Source organism: Myotis lucifugus, unplaced genomic scaffold (assembly GCF_000147115.1).
Source record: "Myotis lucifugus unplaced genomic scaffold, Myoluc2.0 scaffold_360, whole genome shotgun sequence".
NCBI classification, from domain to species: Eukaryota; Metazoa; Chordata; class Mammalia; order Chiroptera; family Vespertilionidae; genus Myotis; species Myotis lucifugus.
In genome coordinates this window covers 206,586-231,544 of record NW_005871408.1, presented here as the reverse complement: position 1 = coordinate 231,544, position 24,959 = coordinate 206,586, and the positions used below count along the sequence as shown (strand labels likewise).

Sequence of the window (24,959 nt, the reverse complement as noted above, 5' to 3'; positions counted from 1 at the left end):
TTCTTTGTCTCTGCATTTGGCTGCTTCCCTGTGTTGATAGAGTGGCTTTGTGTGCTAGGTGTCCTATAGGGCCCAGTGGCTCAGCCTCCCCAATTACCTGAGGTGGACACTCTTGGTGCACCCCTTTGTGGGCTGTGTGCACAGTCTTGTTGTAGTTAAGCCTTGATTGTTGTTGGTATCACTGGGAGGAACTGACCTCTAGGCCAATTGTCTGTGAGAATCAGCTGTGTCTACAGTGGGAGAACTTCTGTGCTGGAGACACCCTTATGGGGCAAGACTTGCTTCAGTGGGGCTTTGGTGCTCACTGAGTCTGCCCCCTGAGTGTGTCCCTTATGGATCTGAGGAGTTGTAATCTGGATGGTCCCACTCTGACCACTGGGGACACTGGCTCTTAGATCTCTAAGGAGGTGCTAATTTAGCCTTTGCCTGAGGCTACCCAGCAGGAGCTATGGAGAGATCTGCAGATTCCTCTTCTTTGTTTAGGGTTTGGAGGTGCCCAGATGAGGCCCAGCTGTGAAGCAATGCAAGCTGCTGTGGGACCTTGGGCCTTCTTTTGGATGTTCTGGGTCTCTCTGACCCAGCTGCAGTTTGTTAGGTAATTTTAGATTGCAAAGGGCCAGGCCATTCATATGCAAAAGCCTCTGCGCACAGCTTGGGTGGGGCGGGGTCTCAGGGAGTCAACAGGGCGAAGCAAACATGTATGGCTGATCCTCAGCCCTGCCCTAAGTGTCCCGCGGTAATCGCTGCAAGCACCTCTGAGAGAAAGCCGCCCTGGAGTTCCAACCAATGCCAGACAGTCCAGTTTCTCCTGTATGAGTCTGTGTCCCCAGAGACTCGCCCGGAACTGGAGTTCAGAGCAGTCAGAAGCTTGTGTCTCCCTCCCGATTGAAAAAGACAACCGCGTCCTCAGTTGCCAGCCCTTTCTGCGTGCGTCTCTGTAACTCTGCACTTTACTTCCACACCTCCTCTGAGTCTCAGTGTGGTTTTCTCTTTCCTTCTATTTGTAGAATTTCCACTCAGCCAGCCTTCCGGTGGTTCTGGATGATGTCTGTTTTGTCTTTTAGTTGTAATTTTGAAGTGGTTGTGCGAGGCAGCAATTTCAGGTGTTTACCTATGCTGCCATCTGGGTTCCCCCCCTCTGGATCTGTTGTGTGTTTTTTTTTAATCAGTTTATGTTATTCATTATATTCCATAAATGAGTGAGATCATGTGATATTTATCTTTCTCTGACTGGCTTATTTCACTTAGCATAATGCTCTCCAGTTCCATCCTTGCTGTTGTAAATGGTAAGAACTCCTTCCTTGTTGCCGCAGCGAAGTATTCCAATGTGTAGATGTACCACAGTTTTTTAATCCACTCATCTACTGATGGGCACTTAGGCTGTTTCCAAATCTTAGCTATGGTGAATTGTGCTGCTATGAACATAGAGGTGCATATATCCTTTCTGATTGGTATTTCTAGTTTCTTGGGATATAGTCCTAGAACTGGGATCACTAGGTCAAATGGGAGTTCTATTTTTAGGTTTTTTTTGTTTTGTTTTGTTTTAATATATTTTACTGATTTTTTACAGAGAGGAAGGGAGAGGGATAGAGAGTTAGAAACATCGATGAGAGAGAAACATCGATCAGCTGCCTCCTGCACACTTCCTACTGGGGATGTGCCCGCAACCAAGGTACATGCCCTTGACCGGAATCGAACCCGGGACCCTTGAGTCCACAGGCCGATGCTCTATCCACTGAGCCAACCCAGTTAGGGCTATTTTTAGTTTTTTGAGGAATCTCTATATTGTTTTCCACAGTGGCTGCACCAGTGTGCATTCCCACCAGCAGTACACAAGGGTTCCTTTTTCTCCACATCCTCTCTAGCACTTGTCGTTTGTTGATTTGTTGATGATAGCCATTCTGACAGGTGTGAGATGGTACCGCACTGTCGTTTTGATTTGCATCTCTCGGATGATTAGTGACTTTGAGCATGTTTTCATATGTCTCTTGGCCTTTCTTCTGTCTTCTTTTGAAAAGTATCTATTTAGGTCTGTTGTCAACTATCTTTTTTTGATAAATGTTGCCTCTTTTAAATCAAGGACTAAGGTCATTTAACTGCTCTGTTACCCAATTTAGAGGCTTCTCCAATAATCCAGTGAAGAAAATCAGTACAAGCAAATGAAATTTTAAAATTCAGTCGCCAATAAACAAGCAAACAAAACAAGCACCCTTGCTCCCACCCCAAAGTTATTTGGCCCAGTTCATTCAAAAAACTTCTAGTGGACCCTTCGTACTCTTAAATTTGACAGAAATCATATAGGATTTTATAGGAAACTAGAGGCCCAGCACATGAAATCGTGTGCGGGTAGGGTCCCTAGGCCTAGCCTGCGATCAGGGCCATCTTCCGCCTGCTCACCAGTCCCCAGTCCCGCCCTGCTGCCACCCACCCCAGTTCCCCGTGGTTCCCCGTTCTCCATCTTGCAATCGGAGCATGCAGGCAGGCGGGAGGGACCAAGAGGTCAGTCATTCCACCCATTCACCAGTCCCCAGTTGCGCCCTGCCGCCACCCACCCCGGTTTCCCATTCACCATCCGGCGATCAGAGCCTGCAGGACTGAGAGGTGGTCAATGCACCTCATAGCGACTGGTCGAGTGGTCATTCTGGTATTTACGGCATTATGGTCACTGGGCTATTATATAGGATCACAGTGCAGAATGTAGCTCTAGAAAATATTATATTGCCAAAATCACCACTTATCCCACGAAGTAGAAACTGAGAAGAAAAACAAATTAGAGGTGCATATATTGAAAGGCTTGTCCCACCCAGGTCTAGCTGAAAGGTAACACCACAAAAAAAGTGCTCACAATCACTCAGAATAAAAGCATTTCCTTAAATAAAGCTAAAATAGCAAACTAATACAATCCTAAAATATCAACCATTTTAGTGTCATTTTTCAATTGACCAAATGCAATTAAATTCCATTAATAGCTAATTTTTGCCAAATTTAATTCTAACAAACTCATTTAACTTAAAAGATCATAAAGAAAGGATAAAATACTCCATATTTTTGTATTCCTACAATTCAAAAGCAACAGCATCTTTTTTTTTTTTTCAGGCCATGAATAAACATGCCATACTTCAGGCTTTTTAAAAGTATATTTTATTCCAAAATTAGGAGTGAAAATAAAGCTCAAAAAGAAATGACTTCCCAGCCTTGAATTCAGTGGCATTAATATTAATGACAATCCCACTCATTTCAAAGTCATGGCCCAGAGTGTTTATATTATGAAAAATGGGTCTGGAATGTCATCTTCAGTAAATTTTAAATTGTTTAATCTGAGGTTTTGCTAGATTTGTAACAGCTGCACTTGTGTTTACAACTATAATACCGTCTTTACAGCATGGCACTCCTTTATGCAGTTTTTAGATCTGGTTGGTACAAACATGTTGTACTGATCAATGGAAATGAGTTTGGTATCTCTCCCTTGCTACAAGTTTAGTTAGAATAAAGTTTTGTTTTGGATTAACATTGTACAACAAATGCATCATGGACCTTCAAAAGTTTTATGGTATTGGTTACAAAGGGATAGGACAAAACCCTCCATTCATATACAAACATTTGGAAAATGACTCAATTTGTGTTTGTGGAATTTAAATTTTGTTTGGGGAAAAGATATGCATATCAAATACACTGTGGATCTAATTTGTTTGCTGGCACTCCTTGAGAGTCTCAGGGCACATTACCAAGCAGAAACTGGTTAGGCAGTATTAAAGAAAATTACATTTCTTCTAATACCTCTATTTACAGAGTAGAAAGATGCAACTAAAAAGCCTGCCAAGACTTGCTTAAGAATGTTCCAATGGGAAGCCTCCACAACCCTTGGACATGGGGCTGCTGGTGCAATGAAAAGAGCACCAGACAAGAGTTTAATTTCCCTGGGTAACGGTCAACAGCTTTGTCACTAACCTCTGTTTCCTTCTCTGTAAACATTTCAAAAAGAACATATTGTTGAAGGTGAATGTTTTCCGCTAAATTCAGTTGTGTCTGGGTAACCAGAAATGCTTGGCTCTTTTAGTAACTAAAATTATTATGGTGATCATGCCATAATTATTGAGACACATTTAAAAGTTGCACAAACAGAAGTAACCCCAGAAGTTCTTCAGCAGCTATCCTCTTCTGGGGCAAACTCTCAGGAACCCCCTAATCCAGGTCCAAATTAAAAATTTTTAAAAAGCTCCACTCTATTTTTTTTAAATGTCTGCCTTACCTTGGCACATATGGTTACTATAAGAATCACATACAATCTATATGAAACTAATTTGGAAAGTGTGAAATGCGTTTACTAGGGCTTATGACCAAAGTAATGTTAGAAATGAACCAAGAAACCAAAAGAGGTAAAAAATAAAATAAAATAAAATAAATTTTTAAATCAATAGAACAAAAGTGCTGACATCTAAAGGGTATATGGTATGTTATTGTTAAGGAACAATAATAATGAGCTTTTTTCCTACAAGTAGAAATTTTGAACTAGCCAAAGAACATAGATTATTTTAGTAATTCCTCCAATAAGTATGATAAATTTGTTCTGAACTAGCTACCCATTTTTCCCCCTCAGTGTTCGTTTGACAACACTGCATTTCAAAATGACTCAAAAGTTAGTAAATTATTTTAGACAAAGGTCATAAATTCACATGTCCACAATGGGCAAGGTAAGTAAGTAAAGCAATCTGATGGGCTTGAGGCAACTGGAAGACAAAGCTCCATCCACTGAAGGCAACCAGAACTTAGCTCCAGCCAGCTGCTGACAAGAGGTGTCAGATTGAGTGTGTCAGACCGCCCTTCATCTTAAAAATAATAATAAATTGAAAATATGGACTTTTAAGGTGAAATTGCTTAGTGTTTAAATGTTCATAAATGACAAAAAAATCTTAAAACATCATGCAAGCCAGCTCTGGAGAGATGGCTCAGTCAGTTGGAGTGTCATCCCTACAGCAAAAGATTGCAGGTTCGAATCCTGGACAGGGCACATACCCGGGTGCGGGTTCAATATCCAGTCCGGGCACATATAGGAGGCAACCGATTGATGTTTCTCTCTCACATCAATCTTTCTCTCTTTCTCTTGCTCTCGCTTTCCCCCTTTCCTCCCCTCCCCCCCCCCCCATCGCTCTTCCTCTCTCTCTCAAATCAATAAAAGCATATCCAGGGTGAGGATTAAAAACAACAACAAAAACCATCATGCAAGTTATATAAAACATATCTGCAAAGGACATCTGGTCTCTGTTCTATCACCTCTACCATGTTTGTTTTATATAGACCTATTTAAATAGCATGACAAGGTTGAAAAGAATTTTGGTGACTTTTTTAATGCTTCAATTATACTATGATGCGTGTTAATGTAATGAATGGAGTTTGCTGTTTTCTTATGAAAATTATTGCCTTAATTTTGTCACGCAAGAGAAATTATCTGGCCAATGGCAAATGGAAGACACTAAGCAATTCTTCTTTTGCCAAATACCCAAGGGTGCCATGACAGCCCCCTTCCCCACGCCATCCTGAAAGATAACCTCAGCCAGAGCAGGAACCAAGACTGTTTGTTCACTGTTATATCCCCAGCACCTAGCACTGTGCCTGACATAATAGGTGTCAGAGTTTAACATGCTCTCCACACCTGAGTATTTCCCAGCTCCTTGGTAGTTAGGCTGGCAATACGACTAAGTTCTGGCCAAAGGAACGAGGGCATGAGTGATGTACACTACTTCCAGGTCTGGACCTTAAGATATCCTGTGCAGTCTTCTACCTTCTTTTCCAATACACAAGACTGGAAAAAAGGCTTCTGAGTCAATGCAGCCAGAAAATGGAAGGAGCCCAGTTCCTAGAGACTGCAAACAATTTGCACCAAGGAGACATCTAACATACAGCTGACTGTGACATTAGCAAAAGTTAGCATTATGTTAAGCCACTGATATTTATGAATTTTTTACAACTAGCATTTACTTAAAATAGCATGGTGTTCAATATTTATTAACTGTATGCCTAGATAAGTATATAGATGCCTCAGTCAATTCAGAATCTATGCAGCAAAAGTTTTAAGATTACTGTCCCTCAAAGATTGCTGACAAATGCTAAAGCAATGTCCTTGAACCCCATTACAGACACTATAGTTTGGATTCCAAAACAAATGATAATTGTGGAAAACAACCCCAAAATTATCACAAATGCAGCCAAAGTTAAATAAGGATAGAATCTCCAAGAATGTGGATGTACCTCAATAGAGGTAGAAAAGCATGTCATAAAAATTAATGCCCATTCATGATTTTTAAAAAAACAACCACACAAAACTCTCATCAAACTAGGAATAGAGGGAAATTTCCTCAACTTTATAAAAGACATCTACAAAAACCTACAGCTAGCATTATACTTAATGATGAAAGAATGAATTACGTGGAGAACTCAATATTGTTAACCTCTGAGTTCTCCTAATGTAACCTACAGATTCAATGCAATCCCAATCAAAATCTCAGGATGTTTTATTTTTTGTTTTTTTAGACTAACCTAAAACAGCCAAATAACTTTAAAAACAAAGTTGGAGAATTTACACTACTTGATTCTAAGTCTTATTAAAAGGCTATTGTAATCAAAGCATATAAGAAGAGTTCAGAAATACAGGCACACCTATATTGTGTGATTTTTTTTATAAGGTTTCACAGCAATTCAATAAAGACTAATCTTTCCAAGAAATACTATGTCAGCCTTGCCATCAACCTATGAACCAGGAGGTCATAGTTCGATTCCCTGTCAGAGCACATGCCCAGGTTGTGGGCTCAATCTCCAGTAAAGGGTATGCAGGAGGCAGCCGATCAATGATTCTCTCTCATCATTAATGTTTCCATCTCTCTCTCTCTCCTTCTCCCTTCCTCTCTGAAATCAATAAAAATATATATGTTTAAATGTTTACCTGTCATATATATGTGTGTATATATATATACATATTTATTATTATTATTATTATTATTATAAAATCAATATTGGGCCTCTAGAGGGAAAAAAAAAAGTCCCAGAAACCTGAAAAATGAAAACCATGAGGTAAAAGGTATTATGAAATATGGTCAGACAGATATAAAGTCAGGTTCATCTCAGCCCTGCCCACTGGATGCCATAACATTGACCACAACCCAATTCCGTTCTCCTTCCCGTTCCCACCTACTCCCTAACCCCACTTTCCGATGTATCTGTACTGTTTCTAATTTTCAGAGGCCTGGGAAGGAACAAAGGAAATATAAAGCCCAATTCATCACTATACACAGCCTGACGTATTCTCACCAAAACCTACCTTGTGTCATATAGAAGTGGCAGTAACTCTAGGTTTTACTTTCACAACTCAAGAAAATTAGTAGGCTAAATATTTCCACTATTCTATCTCTTTAGGAAGTTGGAAGTAAAGTCGATGGATCAGTCTGGGTCCAATCAGGAGAGAGAAATCACATAGCAATTTGAATAGGAAAAATCAAATATAAAGAATATTTAATATAACAATAGATTGGAGTAATGAGAGATTAGCTAGTCAGCAGTAAAAAAGAACTAAAGAATACAGGGATAGCAGATATCAGAAGTACCTACTACTTTTAGGGCTGAGATATAGCACCCAAGGAAGAACACACTCTTTTCCACCCTAAATGAGATCTAGACCTTGTTGGAGAGGCTTACTGAATAGCAATGAAGTCTCTGTGAGTGTTGCACCAGTAGCACTTGCTGGAAATCCACCTTTTATAACTTGCCAGATACCTGCCCTGCAGGATGTCATGGAAAGCTGTTCATGAGGTGCCTCACCCGAGGCACTCAGTTACAAAACCACCAGTGGGGGACATTGCGGTAAGCTGTTGGCAGCTGGGTGCTGCTGACACAGTGGTACAAAAACAAGCACTGGAGGAGCCACACATGCCTAGGAGCCCTGGCGCTGGAGAAGCCTCGCACCCAGAAGGCTGGTGCTGGAGGAGCCCTGTGTGCCAGGGACCCAGAGTTGGAGATGATGCAAGCATCCAGGAACCTTGCACTGAAGTTGCCAAGTGCTGGAGGATCCACTCAAGCTACAGGAGCTAGGCACTGGAAAAGCCATGTGCGTTGCAGGAGCTAGAGGTACTTGTCTTGACATAAAATATCACACTGGTCTACTACAGGGACAATTATGCTGAATGGACCTGAGAGCAAGAATTAGCAACTACTTTAGATGGTCTCTGTCACATATTCTTTTTTCCCCTCCAAACACTTAAAATTATAAAAAAAATATTCTGGTCCAGGGATTTCAAGAAGGCTACAGAGTCCACTTGCTCCCAACACCAGACCCAACTTGTGGCTAAACTGCAAAGCATTAGACTTGAAAAAACAGCTAAAGTGTAGCTGATCTGAAGTATTGTAGGCAGGGAACTCAGAGAAAGAACAGGAGGAGATGCGGAGAGGGTGAGCCAATTCATTCATCTGCACGGTGGGGAAGCCAGAGGGAAAGTGTGACAGCAGAGCCCCTGGCCCCTGGAGCATGGGGTCTCAGCTCCATGCAATGACACCCAATCCAGAACAACAGAGAAGGGAAGAGGAACCCATGTAACATCAGGGCGTGGGAATCAGTGGGGATTTGGTCCACCTGGGAGTCTCAAACTGCATCATCCCAGGCAAACAGCAATTTCATGTTACACCACCAGCCTGGGAAGTTCATTCTGATCAGTGCCTGCAGGAGGAGCCACACAGCAAACCTGGGATGGCAGAGGGGTCTGATCCATACACCCAGCAGTGAATCTGAGGAGCCCATTATTCTCTGGAATAACTTCGGGCAGAGAACCGAAAGGGGGTTGGACAGTGTGGCATGGGAAAGAGAATCAGTCTAGCTTAACTTGAGTGTATGGGCAGCAACCCTCCCCCCATCTGCAGAACAACTGGGTCTTCCCAGTCCTGCTGCAACCCTAGGCAAAGGGGAACAGCTCTGGGTTGGAAATCTGCACCCTAATGACTAGGTCTGAGAACTCGAACACCTGGCCAGGTTGAAACCAGGGTGGAGGCCCTGCCCAGCAGGGGCCAGACATGCTGAAAGGTTGGAGTGCCAAACAGGGCTCGTCTTATTTTATTTTTTAAACCCCTCCTATTGGGTGTGGTGGCAAGGGGATGTGCCAGGGAGCCAAGGAGAGCTCAGACATTGTGACCATGTCTCAGTGGTAGACTTCGGACCAGGAGACAGACGGGCGTGTCCTGGGCCCTTTGGCTACATTACCTGGAACCAGACCTGAGCTGGCCAGTGAGTTCAGACAGTGCAGCCCTAGGAAGAAGGCCCCCCTCCTACAAGCTACAGGCACCGCCCTCAGCACGAGTTTGTTTAAATCACCCCACCCAAGTGCAGGATACCCTGTCAGAGCCCACTTCCATGGGGGAAGAGAGAGCAAATGTGAGCACAGACAGTCAAGGTGCTCAAGGTGCCAGCTAGACACAAGAGAGTCCCAGCCACTGGGCTATGGAGGCCACACCCACCAGACAACTTGGGGCTCCGCCCTGCTGTGCTCCAGTCTGGCTGCCCAAGGCCAGGCAGAGACAGCAATGAGCATTAGCTTGCACCAGACAACCTCCCAGGAAGCCCGGGACTGGCACACAAGGAGTTGAGATTTGGTTAAGCATCAGAGCAAAATGCAGTGCGCTCCACAAATAGCATATCCCAAGGGTAATTGCAGCACTTATCAAAACCTGTGGAGGAAAACTCCACTTATTTTTATTAATTTATCTTTTTAATATTTTCTATACTTTTACTTTTGTATTTCTTTTTTCAATTCTTTATTTCATATCTATTTCTCTTTTCTTTTATTACATTTCTTCTCTTACTCTTCTTTTTTTAAATTTTTCTTTCCATTTTTCTTTTCCTATTTCTATATTTTACTCATTATTACTTATAAAATTATTGCACTTATTGTTTTGTTTTCTTTTTTATTATTCTTATACTTTTTGTTTTCTTCTCTTTCACATTCTCTTTTTTTCATTTATTTTTTTGTCTCTAATTTTTTGGTCTTGTCTTTTAGTATTCTTTTTCTTTTTAATTCTTTGCAATTGTTTTATTTAAAAAAAACACACACATTTTTATTGATTTCAGAGAGGAAGGGAGAGGGAGAGAGATAAAGATTATTGATGAGAGACAATCATTGATCAGCTGCCTCCTGCTATACACCACAGTGGGGATTGAGCCAGCAACCCAGGCATGTGCCCCAACCAGGAATGGAACCGTGACTTCCTGGATCATAGGTTGATGCTCAACCACTGAGCAACACCTGCTGGGCAGTAGTTGTTCTTTTGTTGGTGTTGGTGATTTGTATGTTTTTCCTTCATGCTGTTTTCGCTTTGGTCTTATTTTGTTTTGTTTTCTTTTGTTCTATCAGCACCTGTATAACAGTTAGCACAACATGATCAGGATAGCGCCTCACAGTCAGCCAGATGAGAGCTGATCCCACCTATGAAGGGATCAACAACAATCAAGACCCAGATACAATAGAAGGGCCCACATAACCCACACAAGGGACATTCCTAGAGCACCCAGCTCAAGAGATTATGGAGACTACACCACTGGATCCCACAAGACACCCCCTACAGAAGGCCACTGCATCAAGAATGGGAGTCATAGCAGTCCTTTCCAATGCACAGAAACAAACACAAAGAAACAGCATAAATGGGAAAACAAAGAAACAGGCCCCAAGTGAAAGAACAAGAGGAATATCCAAAGAAAGACTTAAATAAAATGGAGACAAGCAATTTATCAGAAATGGAGTTCAAAGTAGTGATTTTAAGAATGTTCAACAGCATGAAAAAGGACATACAAACCCATGAAAAAAAAACTAATCAGAAATGAAGAATGACATAGCTGAAATAAAGAATACACCAGAAGGAATAAACTATAGGTTGGAGCAGTGGTCGGCAAACTGTGGCTTGCGAGCCACATGCGGCTCTTTGGCCCCTTGAGTGTGGCTCTTCCTAAGCCTTAGGAGTACCCTAATTAAGTTAATAACAATGTACCTACCTATATAGTTTAAAGTTTAAAAAATTTGGCTCTCAAAAGAAATTTCAATCATTGTACTGTTGATATTTGGCTCTGTTGACTAATGAGTTTGCCGACCACTGGGTTAGAGGAATCACAGCATTGAATCAGCAAATTAGAAGACAAGATACAAAAAAATCACTCAATTAGATCAGCAAAAAGAAAAAATAATTTAAAAGCATGAGGATAGTTTAATGGAACTTTGGGACAAATGAAATGTAATAACATCACATCATAGGGATTTCAGAGGGCTAAGGAAGTGAGCATGGGAGAGAGACCTGTTTGAAGAAATAACAACAGAAAACTTCCCTAACCTAATGAGGGAAAAAGTCACACAAATTCAGGAAGCACAGAGTCCCAATCAAGATGAAGTAAAGAGACCCACACCAAGACACATGATAATTAAAATGGGAAATGAGAGAATCTTAAGGGCAGCAAGAGAGAGAATCTTAAGGGCAGCAAGAGAGAGATAGTCAGTTACCTACAAGGAAATTACCATAAGGCTGTCAGATGATTTCTGAACATAAACACTACAAGACAGAAGGGAATGGCATGAAGTATTCAAATTAATGAAAAGCAAGGATCTGAAACCAAGACTACTGTATCCAGCAAGTCTATCATTCACAACTGAAGGTGAAATGAAGAGCTTCCCAGAGAAAATAAGGCTAAAGGAGTTTATGACCACCAAGCCAGCATGACAAGAAATGTTAAAGGGACTGCTATAAGGAGAAGAGAGAGAAAGAAAGACAGACAGAAGAAAAGAGGCATAAAGAATAAAAATGGTAATAAGCCCGGCTGATGTGGCTCAGTGGTTGAGCATCAACCTATGAACCAGGAGGTCACGGTTCGATTCCCTGTCAGAGCACATGCCCAATTTGCGGGCTCAATCTCCAATAGGGGGCGTGCAGGAGGCAGCTGATTAATGATTCTCATCACTGATGTTTCTATCTCTTTCTCTCTCTCTCATCCTTCTGCTCTGAAATCAATAAAAATATTTTTAACTGGTAATAAGTACCTATCTACACTAATAAAAGATAAACATGCAAACTGACTGTACCTTCACTATGCCTCAAGCCACACCCACCAGCCAATCAGAGCGACTACATGCAAATTAACCCAACCAAGATGGCGGCCAGCAGTCACGGAGCTGGAGCAAGCAGGAGGCTTGGTTGCCCCAATGATGGAGGGAGCCAATCTTCCCGCCTGCTGCAGCGGCTCTGAGCTCCACTCAAAGCAACAAAGTTTCAATTATAGAAGGTAAATAAACCCCAGATACCTGCTTTCAGCTGGCCGTGGCCACGGAGCTGGAGCGAGCAGGAGGCTGGGTTGCCCCTGGTGATGGAGGAAGCCAAGCTTCCCGCCCGCCCGCCCTGGCCGGCTCTGAGCTCCTCTCAAGGCTACAAAGTTTCAATTATAGAAGGTAAATAAATCCCAGAATTTAAAAAAAGAAAGAAAGAAAGAAAGAAAGAAAGAAAGAAAGGAGAGGCTGGGCGCTTCCATCGCCGGCAGGCTTGGTCAGCCTGAAAACGGCCCTCAGCCCCTCACCCAGACTGGCCAGGCACCCCAGTGGGGAAACCCCCCCCCCTAAAGGGGGGTGTGCCCAGCCTGAAAACAGCCATCAGCCCCCTCACCCAGGCTGGGCCAGGCACCCCAGTGGGGACCCCCACCATGAAGGGGGTGTGACCAGCCTGCAAACAGCCATCAGCCCCTCACCCAGGCTTGCCAGGCACCCCAGTGGGGACCCCCAACCTGAAGGGGGTTTGACCAGCTGCAAACAGCCATCAGCCCCTCACCCAGGATGGCCAGGCACCCCAGTGGGGACCCCAACCCTGAAGGGGGTGTGACCAGCCTGCAAACACCCATCAGCCCCTCACCCAGGCTGGCCAGGCACCCCAGCGGAACCCCCACCCTGATCCGGGACACCCTTCAGGGCAAACCAGCCGGCCCCCACCCGTGCACCAGGCCTCTATCCTATATAATAAGAGGGTAATATCCAAACTACCCTAACAGCAGAAAGATTAGGAATGACTGGTCACAATAATACACACTGACCACCAGGGGGCAGACGCTCAATGCAGGAGCTGCCCCCTGGTGGTCAGTGCGCTCCCACAGGGGGGAGCTCTGCTCAGCCACAAGCCAGGCTGATGGCTGCCAGTACAGCGGTGGTGGTAGGAGCCTCTCCTGCCTCCTCAGCAGCGCTATGGATGTCCGACTGCAGCTTAGGCCTGCTCCCTGCTGGCAAGTGGACATCCCCTGAGGGCTCCCAGGCTGCCAGAGTGATATCTGACTGCCAGCTTAGGCCCAATTCCCCAGGGAGCGGGCCTAAACCAGCAGGTGGTCATCCCCCGAGGGGTCCCAGACTGCGAGAGGGCACGGGCCAGGCTGAGGGACGCCCCCGAGTGCACAAATTTTTGTGCACCGGGCCTCTAGTCAATAATAACCTTAAATGTAAATGGATTAAATGCTTCAATCAAAAGACATAGAATAGCTGCATGGATAAGAAAACATGACCCATATATATGCTGTTTATGAGAGACCCACCTCAGAACAAGACTCACACAAAATGAAACTGAAGGGATGGAAAAAATTTTTCCATACAAATGGAAACAATAGAAAATGCTGGAGTACCAATACTTACATCTGACAAAATAGACTTTAAAACAAAGTTAATAACAAGAGACAAAGAAGGCCACTACATAATACTAATGGGATCGATCCAACAAAAGGATAAACATATATGCACCCAATATAGGAGCACCTAAATATATCGGGGGAAAAAAGAAAGAAAGAAAACCTTAGAGAACTTTAAAGGTGATATTGACAGCAAAATACAGTCATAGTAAGGGACTTTAACACCTCACTGTCATCAATGGATAGATCTTCCCGACAAAACCAATAATGAAACAGAAAAGTTAAACAACACACTAGATCACATGGTTTAATTGATATTTATAGAATACTTCATCCAAAAGTAGCAAAATATACATTTTTCTCAAGTGCACAGGGAACATTCTCAAAGATAGACCATATATTAGGACACAAAAATAAGTTGTAAGTTCAAGAAGATTGAAATCATATAAAGCATCTTCTCAGATGACAATGGCATAAACTAGAAATCAACTAAAGTAAAAACACTCAAAAACATTCATACATGGAGGCTAAGTAGCATGATATTAAATTATGAGTGGGTTACCATTGAGATCAAGGGAGAAATGTTTTAAAATCCTGGAAACAAATGAAAATTAACACATGAACAACCCAAAAGCTATAGGACAAAGTAAAAGCAGTCCTAAGAGGGAAGTTCATAGCATTATAGGCCTATCTCAACAAGCAAGAAAAATCTCTAAGAAACAATCTAACTCTACAACTAAAAGAACTAGGAAAAGAACAGCAGGAAAAGCCTAGAGTAAGTGGAAGGAAGGAAATAATAAAGATCAGAACAGAAATAAATGATATAGAAACTTAAAAAAATGCAAAGGATCAATGAAACCAAAATCTGGTTCTTTGAAAGGATAAACAAGATTGATGAACCTTTAACCAGACTCATCAAGAAACAAAGAGAGTGGACCCAAATAAATAAAATCAGAAATGAAAGAGAAGAAGTAACAACAGACATCACAGAAATACAAGTGATGTAAGAAAATATTACGAACAAGTAACTATATGTCATCAAAATAGACAACCTGGGTGAAATGCACAAATTCCTAGAAACATACAATCTTCCAAAACTGAATCAGGAAGAATCAGAACACCTGGATAGACCAATAACAACTAATGAAATGGAAAGAGTAATAAAAAAGACCAAAAAACTCCCAGCAAACAAAAGTCCTGGTCCAAATGGCTTCACAGGTGAATTTTATCAAACATTAAAAGAACTAGCATCAATCCTCCTCAAACTATTCCAAAAAATGCAAGAGGAGGGAAGACTTCCAAGCTCTTTTTACAAGGCCAACATTATCATAATACCAAAACCAGATAAAGACACAGCAAAAAAGAAAAGTATAAGCCAATAGATTTTAAAATCCTCAATAAATTATTACCAAATCAGATCCAGCAATACATTAAAAAAATCATACACCATGACCAAGTGGGATTTATTCTGGGGGTACACAGTTGGTACAATATTCACAAATCAATAAATGTGATACATCACATAAACAAAATGAAAAATAAAAATCACATGATCATATCAACAGATGCAGAAAAAGCATTCTATAAAATCCAGTAGCCATTTATGATAAAACCTGTAAGCAAAGTGGGAATGGAGGGATCATACCCAACATAATAAAGACTACATATGAAAAACCTACAGCCAATGTCATACTCAATGGTCAAAAATTAAAAGTGTTTCCATTAAGTTCAGGAACAAAACAGGGATGTCCACTTTCACCACTCTTATTCAATACTAGAGGCCTGGTGCATGAAATTCATGCAATGGAGGGTCCCTCAGCCTGCACCCTCTAGCAGTCCAGGAGCCCTCAGGGGATGTCCAACTGCTGTGGAGGCGGGTCAGGCTCCTGCCACCGCCACTGCACTCGCTAGCCGTGAGCTGGGCACAGGGCTTCTGGCTGAGCGGCGCTCCCCCTATGAGAGCGCACTGACCACCAGGGGGCAACTCCTGCGTTGAATGTCTGTCCCCTGGTGGTCAGTGCATGTCATAGCAACCGGTTATTCCGCCGTTTGGTTGATTTGCATATTAGCCTTTTATTATATAGGGTAGTACTAGAAGTTCTAGCCATAGTAATCAGACAAGAAGAAATAAAAGGCATCCAAACTGGAAAGGAGGAAGTAAAACTGTCTTTATTTGTAGATGACATGGTATTATATATAAAAAACCCTAAAGACTCCATCAAAAAACTACTACATCTAATAAATAAATTCAGGAAAGTTTCAGAGTACATAATCAACATCCAGAAATCGATGGTATTTTTATCTATCTATAATAATAAAAGGATAATATGCTAATTAGACTGGACATCCTTCCAGCCGTACTTCCGGATGAAGCCGGGGCTGGAGCAAAGCTGCTCGAGTCCCGGGTGCTGGAGGGAAGCCGGTGCTGGAAGCCGGGAAAAGGAAGGCCTACTCTTGCACAAATTTTCATTTTCATGCATCGGGTCTCTATGTGTGTGTGTGTGTGTGTGTGTGTGTGTGTGTGTATACACACACATACACACACACACACACACATATATATATATAAAAGCCAAGCGACTGGTATGACCGGTCACTATGAGACCAACTGGCCTGATGGGCATGGGGGCGGCCAGCCAACCTCCCGCAGCCCCTCTCCTCAGCAGGCCCGCCGTGATCAGCCTGATCGGGGCAGGCCAGCTGGACCCCACCCGTGCACAAACTCGTGCACTGGGCCTCTAGTATATACATAAAAGCCTAAGCGACTGTTATGACCGGACAACAGGAGTAGCTATAACACATACTGACCATGAGGGGGCAGACGCTCAATGCTGGAGCTGCCCCCTGGTGGTCAGTGTACTCCCACAGCCAACCTCCCGTGGTCCCTCCCCCTGGCCTGCCGGCCCCGATCAGGACTGGGCGAGATGGCCCCAATTGGTTCCGATCGCTGGCCAGGCCGAGGGACCCCACCCATGCACAAATTCATGCACCAGGCCTCTAGTATACCTATAAAGAACTACCAGAAAGAGCAACTGAGAAAACAACCCCATTTACTATTGCAATTAAAAAATAATAATAATAAGGTATCTAGGAATAAATTTAACCAAGGAGATAAAAGACCTCTATATGACATTAAAGAAAGAAATTAAGGAAGACAAAAATAAGTGAGAGCATATATCATGTTCATGGACTAGAAAAATTAACATCATTAAAATGTTCATACTACCTAAAGGAATCTATAGATTCAATGCAGTTCCTATTAAAATACCAATGGCATATTTCATATAACTAGAAAAAATAATCTAAAAATGTATATGAAACCAAAAACACCTCAAATAGCTACAGCAATCTTGATAAAGAAGAACAAAGTCGGAGGAATCACAATACTGAATATCAAACTATACTGCAAGGCCATTGTAATCAGAACACCCTGATACTGGCATATAGACCAATGGAACACAAAAAATAGCCCTAGAAACCAACCTACACCTTTATGGTCAATTAATAATTGACAAAGGAGGCAAGAGCATACAATGCAGTAAAGACAGTCTCTTCAATAAATGATGTTGGGAAAACTGGACAGGTACAAGAAAAACAATGAAACTAGACCACCAATTTACACCACACACAAGAATAAACTCAAAATGGATAAAAGACTTAAAAATAACTTATACAACTCCACACCAGCAAGACAAACAATCCAATTAAAAAATGGGCAAAGGATCTGAAAAGACACTTTTCCAAATAGGTGATACAGATGGCCAATAGACATATGAAAAAATGTTCAATGTCACTAATCAATTGACCATAAATTATTTCTAGACTCTCATTTCTGTTTCAGTGATACCAGCAGCATGCTGTTTTGATTATGATAGCTTTATAGTAAATTTTGAAATTGGTAGTATAATTATTTCATTCCTTTTTTTCTTTTTCAAATTGTTTTGGCTATTCTGGGTTCCTGACATTTCCATATAAATTTTAGTAACTGCTTGTCATTCCCGCCACGCCCACCACCCCCCCCCCCTGCCCCGCAAAAAAAAAGCCTGTTAGGATGGATTTTAATAGAAATTGCATTGACTCTGTAGATGTTTGGGGGAGAATTGCCAACTTAACATGAACATGGAATGTCTGTTCATTTAGATCTTTAATTTCTTTCAGCCATGTTTTGTAATTTTCATTATGCAAATCTTGCCCTTCTTTTGTTAACTTTTTTCCAAAGTATTTTCATTTTTGATGTTATTGTGAATAGACCTTCTTCAAATTTCATTTTTGGGTTGTTCACTGCCAGTATATAAAAATACAGTTGATGTATACTGATCTTGTATCCTTGTATTTATTTCATGCAGGTTTTGCTCTTTTGTGAATTCCTTAGAATTTTCAACATAAACTTTCATGTCATCTGTGAATATAGACATATAGACAGTTTTATTTCTCCCTTTGAATCTGGATGCCTTTATTTTTTTCTGCCTATCATCTCCAGTTCATTGTTGAACAGAAGAAGGGTGGGGTGGGAGGGGAGTGAACATTCTTAACTTTTTCCTAATCTTAGGGGGAAAGCATTTAATCTTTTACCAATATACATTATGACATCACCATACATTTTTCATAAATGTTTTTTATCAGGTTGAGAAATTTTCCTTCTGTTTCTAGAATGTTGGGAGTTCTTATCATGAATAAATGTTGGATTTTGTGAGATGCTCTTCTGTATCTATTGAGATGACGATGTGGTTTTGTTTATTCTATTAATATAATTTATCAGATTAACTGATTTTTTAATGTTATACTAACTTTGCATTCCTGGGATAAATCCCATTGGTCATCCTATCTAATAAAAGAGAAACATGGTAATTAGCCGTACCTCCGCTACCCTTCCCATTGGCTAATCAGGGCGATATGCAAATTAACTGCCAGCCAAGATGGCGGCCGGCAGCCAGGCAGCTTGAAGCGAAAAGGAGGCTTACTTGCTTCAGTGACGGAGGAAGCCAACGTTCCCTGCCTGCCCCTGCCGGCCTCTGAGCTTGCAGTTTGAAACATTGTTACAAATATAGAAGCTAAACAAAACCCCAGAAACCTGCTTTCAGCCAGCCAGGCCTCAGAGCTGGAGTTGAAACAGTGTTTCGATTATAGAACCCAAACAAACCAGATACCTGCTTTCAGCAGCCGAGGCCTCAGAGCTGGAGCCAAGCCTCAGAGCTAAAGCTGGCCCAGAATAAAAAAGAAAAGACAAAAAGGACAGGTTGGGAGCTTCAGTCACCCGCCAGCCTGAAAACAGCCCTCAGCCCCTCACCCAGGCTGGCCAGGCACCCCAGTGGGGACCCCCACCCTGAAGGGGGTGTGACCAGCTGCAAACACCCATCAGCCCCTCACCCAGGCTGGCCAGGCACCCAAGCGGGACCCCCACCCTGATCCAGGACACCCTTCAGGGCAAACCAGCCGGACCCCACCCGTGCACCAGGCCTCTATCCTATATAGTAAAAGGGTAATATGCCTCCCAGCACCGGGATCAGCGGAGCTGCAAGGCCTCCCAAACCCGGGATCAGTGTGACAGGAGGCAGCGCCCAAACCCCCTGATCGCCCTGCGGCTCTGTGTGTGACAGGGGGCGGGGCCACAACCTCCCTATCCGCCCTGCTCTGTTTGTGACAGGGGAAGGCGCTCCAACCCCCTGATCAGTGCCTGATAGGGGGGAGCTCCCCAAACCCCTGATCGCCCTTCGGCTCTGTGTGTGACAGGGTGCGGCGCCCCAACCACCCCCCCACGGCCCCTGCTCTGTGTGTGACGGGGTAGAGCCATAACCTCCCCATCGGCCCTGCCCTGAGTGTGTGTGACAGTGGCGGCGCCCCAACCCCCTGATCGGCCCTGCTCTGTGGGTGATAGAGAGCGGGGCCCCAACCCCCTGATTGGCCCTGCTCTGTGTGTGACAGGGGGCGGTGCCCCAACTCCCCTATCAGCCCTGCTCTGTGCGTGACAGGGGGGAGCTCCCCAACCACCTGGTCGACCCTGCTCTGTGCATGACAGGATACGGAGCCCCAACCCCCCTGATGGGCCCTGCTCTGAGAGTGACAGGGGGCAGCGCCCCAACCCCCCTGATGGGCCCTGCTATGTGCATGACAGGGGGTGGTGCTGCAACCTCCCCATCGATCCTGCCTTGAGTGTGAGAGGGGGCGGTGCCCCAAACCCCTGATCCGCCCTGCTCTGTGTGTGACAGGGGGCGGTGCCCCTACTCCCCTATCGGCCCTACTCTGTGTGTGACAGGGGGGAGCTCCTCAACCCCCTGATCGGCCCTGCTCTGTGCGCAACAAGGGGGAGCTCCCCAAACCCCTGATCGACCCTGCTCTGTGCGTGACAGGGTACGGAGCCCCAACTCCCTGATTGGCCCTGCTCTGTGCGTGACAGGGGGTGGTGCCGCAACCTCCCCATCGACCCTGCCTTTGAGTGTGACAGGGGGCGGTGCCCCAACCCCCCAATCGGCCCTACCCTGAGCGTGACTGAGGGTGGCATCGCAACCTCCTGATCCGCCCTGCTCTGTGCATGACAGGGGGCGGCGCCCCAACTCCCCAATCAGCCCTGCTCTGAGCCCGACCAGGGGCTGCACCTAGGGATTGGGCCTGCCCTCTCCCACCCGGGAGCAGGCCTAAGCCAGCAGGTCGTTATCTCCTGAGGGGTCCCAGACTGCGAGAGGGCACAGGCCGGGCTGAGGGACCCCCCCCCCCCGAGTGCACAAATTTTTGTGCACCGGGCCTCTAGTGGTATATAATTCTTTTTATATGTTACTGAATTTGGTTTAGTAATATTGTTTAAGATATTTGTGTCTATGTTCATGAGAAATATTGGTGGGTAATTTTCTTGTGATGTCTTTGTCTGGTTTTGGTTTTATGGTAATACTGGCATCTTAGAATGAGTTGGGAAGTGTTCCCTTCTCATATTTCCTGAAAGTGGTTGTGAAGGATAAGTGTTATTTCTTCTTTCAATATTTGATGGAATTCACCCCTGAAGTTACCTATTCCTGGATTTTCCTTTATGGGAAAAATTTTAATTACAAATTAGGAGTCATTTCTTCATTTCATTGATTTTACTTCTGTTTGTCTGTTTTCTATTTCACTGATTTCCACTCTTCTCTTTATTATATCTTTCCTTCTTCTTGCCTTGGGTTTAATTTGCTCCTTTTTCTCATTTCTTAAGGTAGAAGCTTAAATTATTAATTTGCAGCCTTTATTCTTTTCTAATACAACTGTTTGAAGTTACAAATTTCTTTTTAAGCACTGTTTAAACAGCATCCCACAAATTTTAATATGTTGTGGTTTTTTCATTCAGTTCAAGATATTTTCTAATTTTCTTTGTAATTTCTTTTTTGACCCATTGGCTACCTAACAAGATAGAACTATCCTTACAAATGAACAAGGTTTTACCCTTTTTCCAAAATGAGCAGATGCACAATCCCAAGCATTATTGTATTTATTGCTGACTGTATGGCGATAGTCTCACTGAATATTCCGTTGCCTAAAGATTAAATTGTACAGTTAATTTCCAACAACTTGTATGTAAAATAAAAATGGGAAGAAGAGCAAAGATAATTTGCTAACACAAACTTACTATACAACCCAGCAGTTCCACTCATGTATCTATTCAAGAAAAATAAAAACATATGTCCACACAAAGACTTGTACACAAATGCTCAAATCAGCATTATTCATAATAGCCAAAAAGTAAAAGCAACTCAAGTAAAAGCAACTGATGAATGGATAAACAAGATGTGGTATATCCACACAATGGGATACTATTCAGCAAATAAATGAACTACTTACACATGCTATAGCATGGATAAATCTCAAACACATTATGCTAAGTGAAAAAAGCCCAACACAAGACAGCACTTACTTTATGAATTCATTCATATGAAATGTCCAGAAAGGCTAATCTACACAGACAGAAAGCAAACCAATGGTTGTCTGAGGTCTTGAAAGCCAGAGACAGGATTCAGTATGAACTTGCAAACACAAACTTGTTATGATAATGCAAATGTTTTAAAACTGAATAGTGATGATCATTGCACAAATCAAAAAATCTACTAAATTTACTAAAAAACACTTAATTCTTTATATATCAGAGTATATTGTTTCAAAAAGGTGATTTCCATTAGAAATGTACCTTCTTATAACTAGAGAAATGTATCAGGAAGATTACAGATGCTCCTATATTAGAGATTATGGACAGGGAAATGATTTCTACATACCCAGAAGGGATTATGAAGAACCTAAGAGAATGAACCAGATAACTTTGCAAGGTCTCTTCTAAACTGATTCAAAAAAAATATATATATATTTAGAAAATAAAAGATTTGCATTGTTACCTAACTTTTCTGATGAATTTTTAACTTTTTCCTTCCTACTTATGCATTTTTATTAAAACACTGCAAACGCAATGTACTTCTCCAAAGGTGTTCTTTCATCTTAAAAAGTCAGTCATTCGGGAGCCATAAACAAGAACAGAGAATATACAGACCCCACCCCACTAAAGTAAAATTTTACAAATGCATTTGGTGCTGATTTCAAGCCTGATTTGAGGCTTCACCACTACCAACTTGGAACTGCCACACATGTGCGATTTCTCTGGCACTCTATGCAGCCTAGCTAATCAATCCAACTTTCTACTGCCCAGGCTGGCCTCCCTGTAGCTGGTTTTCATAAATACAAAATTTGTATAATTGTTACTGGAACTACTTGCTGAAATATGGAACTAGTTTAAAACACCACTTATTTTAAAATGTACATGCACAGTTTCACATGCATGCAGCAACACATCTTCCACACTCAGCCAATCAAGTTAATGCTTTTTATTAAGGAACGGAACAAAAAAGTCTAATACAGAATTTGCCTGTCTTTTCCGGAACCTTAGTAAATATTTTTCAAGAAATCAAGAGGAATATGACTGAATAATGAAAAAATGAATGAAAATGTGTAACAAAATATAATTATTCAAATTCTAAAGCAGGACGTAACTTTTACCCCGGGGTAAAAGGCCTTTGCTTTAACTAGGAAAAGCAAATTCTTTTTGGATGCAATCTTTCTTGTATATGAGTAATGTATATATGTGCTTATTTCCATGTGAATCTGGCACAGTACATTAGACTGAAACATCAATTTGGTTTAAGTTTAATGCATAAAGTCACAATGAACATGTTTTCTATCTAAGCTTATGTAATAAATGATCCCAACACATGGTATGAATTCTACCACTTGTAACAACCTTCCCTCCCCTCTTGAGGGGAGTAATGAGAAAATGTTCTGAGCAGCACATCACTGAAGGTGAGTGACATCCACAAACAGCTGAAGTTGGGTGGCCCGAAAGTGCCCTGTTCCTCTGATCAATCAATCAATCACATCTCAGTTAAGATCCATTCGTTAAATGGAACACAAGTTAGAATAAACCCAGGAGCCCGGGAGCTTCCAAGCTTCAGATTAGGACAAAAAAGCACAGGCACACACAGACCTTGGCCAGAAAACTCCTCGGCCCTTTTCCTTAAAATTCTGGTCCCAAATCTGTTGTTTCCAAAACTCCAAATCCTTTCCCCTCTCCAGGGGAACACGACCATGGAGGGTTCGTGGTTGTAAACACTCCCCCGATTTAAAAAAATAATAATAGAAAAAAAGCAAGCCAACAAACAACACCCCCTGAAAACTCTTTTAAGGGTTTTGGACCCGATTTGGCCTGGCGCTCAAAGACAGTGGTGGGGAGACGAAAGTCCATCAAAACCCTCCTCCCCTCCGAGGCCGAAAGGCCTGAGGGCACCAGGGCTGGGCCTCGCCCCCCGGCGCCGGATCGGGAGGGGAGGAGGAGCGGAGAGCGCGGCCGGCGGTAGAGGGTGAAAGGTTAAACGAGGCGAGAGGTCACAGCCCCCCGGATCCGGGAGGAGGAAATTCACCTCTGCGCCCCTCCTTGAAGAAGACCTGGCAGCCTGCGGCAACCAACAAAAACAACAATAAAGCCAAACCGCATCTGCCGCCTCTCCCGGGGACCCCTCCGCCGGCCCCGCCCCCTTCCCGGCCCCGCCCCCGCGCGAGCTGGCACCACCCCACGCCCCGACCCACCTCCCCTCCTCGCCCCCTGCACTCGGCGGGAGCCCGCTCTCCCACCTCCGGGCGCCGAGCGCGGCGGATGGGCGTTCTCGCGAGTCTTCCCTCCCACCCACCCCCGCGCCCGGGCTGACGTGTCGGCCAGACCCCCCAGAGGAAGCGGCCGCCTTCGCGGGGTGCTGCGGCCTCTTACCCGGTGGTCCGCGCCAGAGCTGCTTCAGCAGTTTGGGCCGTGGCGGGAAGGACGCCACCGCCCGAGTTCTGTGGCTTGAAAACTTGGCTTCGCCTCCTACTGTTTCTTTGTTTTGTTTTGACTTTTTTGGAATTTTCCCGCGGTCGCTCGGCAGTGGAGCCGCGCGCGCCCGCAGTGCACTCTGGGGCCTGGCGAGCGGCCCCCCGCGCCTCCGCGGCATCGCGGGGAAAATTCCGACGAATCGAGGGGGCGGGGCGGAGCCTGTCACCGGCTCGGCGGAAGTCGCCGGCGGGCCGGCTTCCGGGCGGCGTGGTGGGCCAGCTGTGGCTGCCTTCGTCTAACTCTGCTTCCTCTCTGGTCGAGTCGTGGGGGACCCGCGGAGGAAAAACCCGGGGGTTTTAATCGGGTTGTGGCCCAATTATTTCAACGATGTCTTCACAATGCAGGGGAGGTAAAATGGAAATTGGATTTTTTTTTTTTTAAGAAAAATTGAGTCTTTGTTAAGGGGCTAAGACCACCAAACAAGGCCTTAGAGGCAGACTGTGCTTTCTAGCTGTGGTCACACACAAAAGGAATCCTTCTGGAGTTAATGACACCCTCTCCCCGCTGCCAGTCAGTTTCATACAGCGTTTGATTCGGGTTCAAAGCTGAATTTAAACCACTTACCTGGAAAGCAGCATTTTGTGTAAAATTCATTCATGGTAATAGTATTAGCTTGTCTTGGTGAATTTTTTTTTTTTACTCTAGAGATTAGCAGTGCATAAGATTTTTCATAGATGTTGACATTGTAAAATAATAATTTGAGGAGTCTAGCCTTCAGTTTCAATTTTTTTTTAAATCAATGCCTCATGGTCATAAAACTACAACTTAAGGAGTGCTTTAAAAAAAACTTTCTACAAGGCAGTGTAAGCGTGTAATAAAAAGAGTCCAACACTTCCAGCCTTCTAAAATGAAGGAATACCCATTTTACCAAAGAGTAAATTGAATTCAGGAATTAGGTAATTTACCAAGGTAGACATTATGAAC

The 24,959-nt window shown here is 43.4% G+C and overlaps 1 protein-coding gene across 2 annotated transcripts in view; it reads right to left on the bottom strand.

Annotated features, from left to right (window-relative positions):
- The window catches only part of FANCC (Fanconi anemia complementation group C), a 255,904-nt gene extending 231,807 nt beyond the window's left edge, over positions 1-24,097 (bottom strand). For both annotated transcript variants that reach the window (XM_023764906.1, XM_023764907.1), the window contains exon 1: positions 23,934-24,097. The gene's annotated coding sequence lies outside the window, so the exon portion shown is untranslated. The remainder of the gene's footprint in view (positions 1-23,933) is intronic.
- Positions 24,098-24,959: the final 862 nt, after the last annotated feature.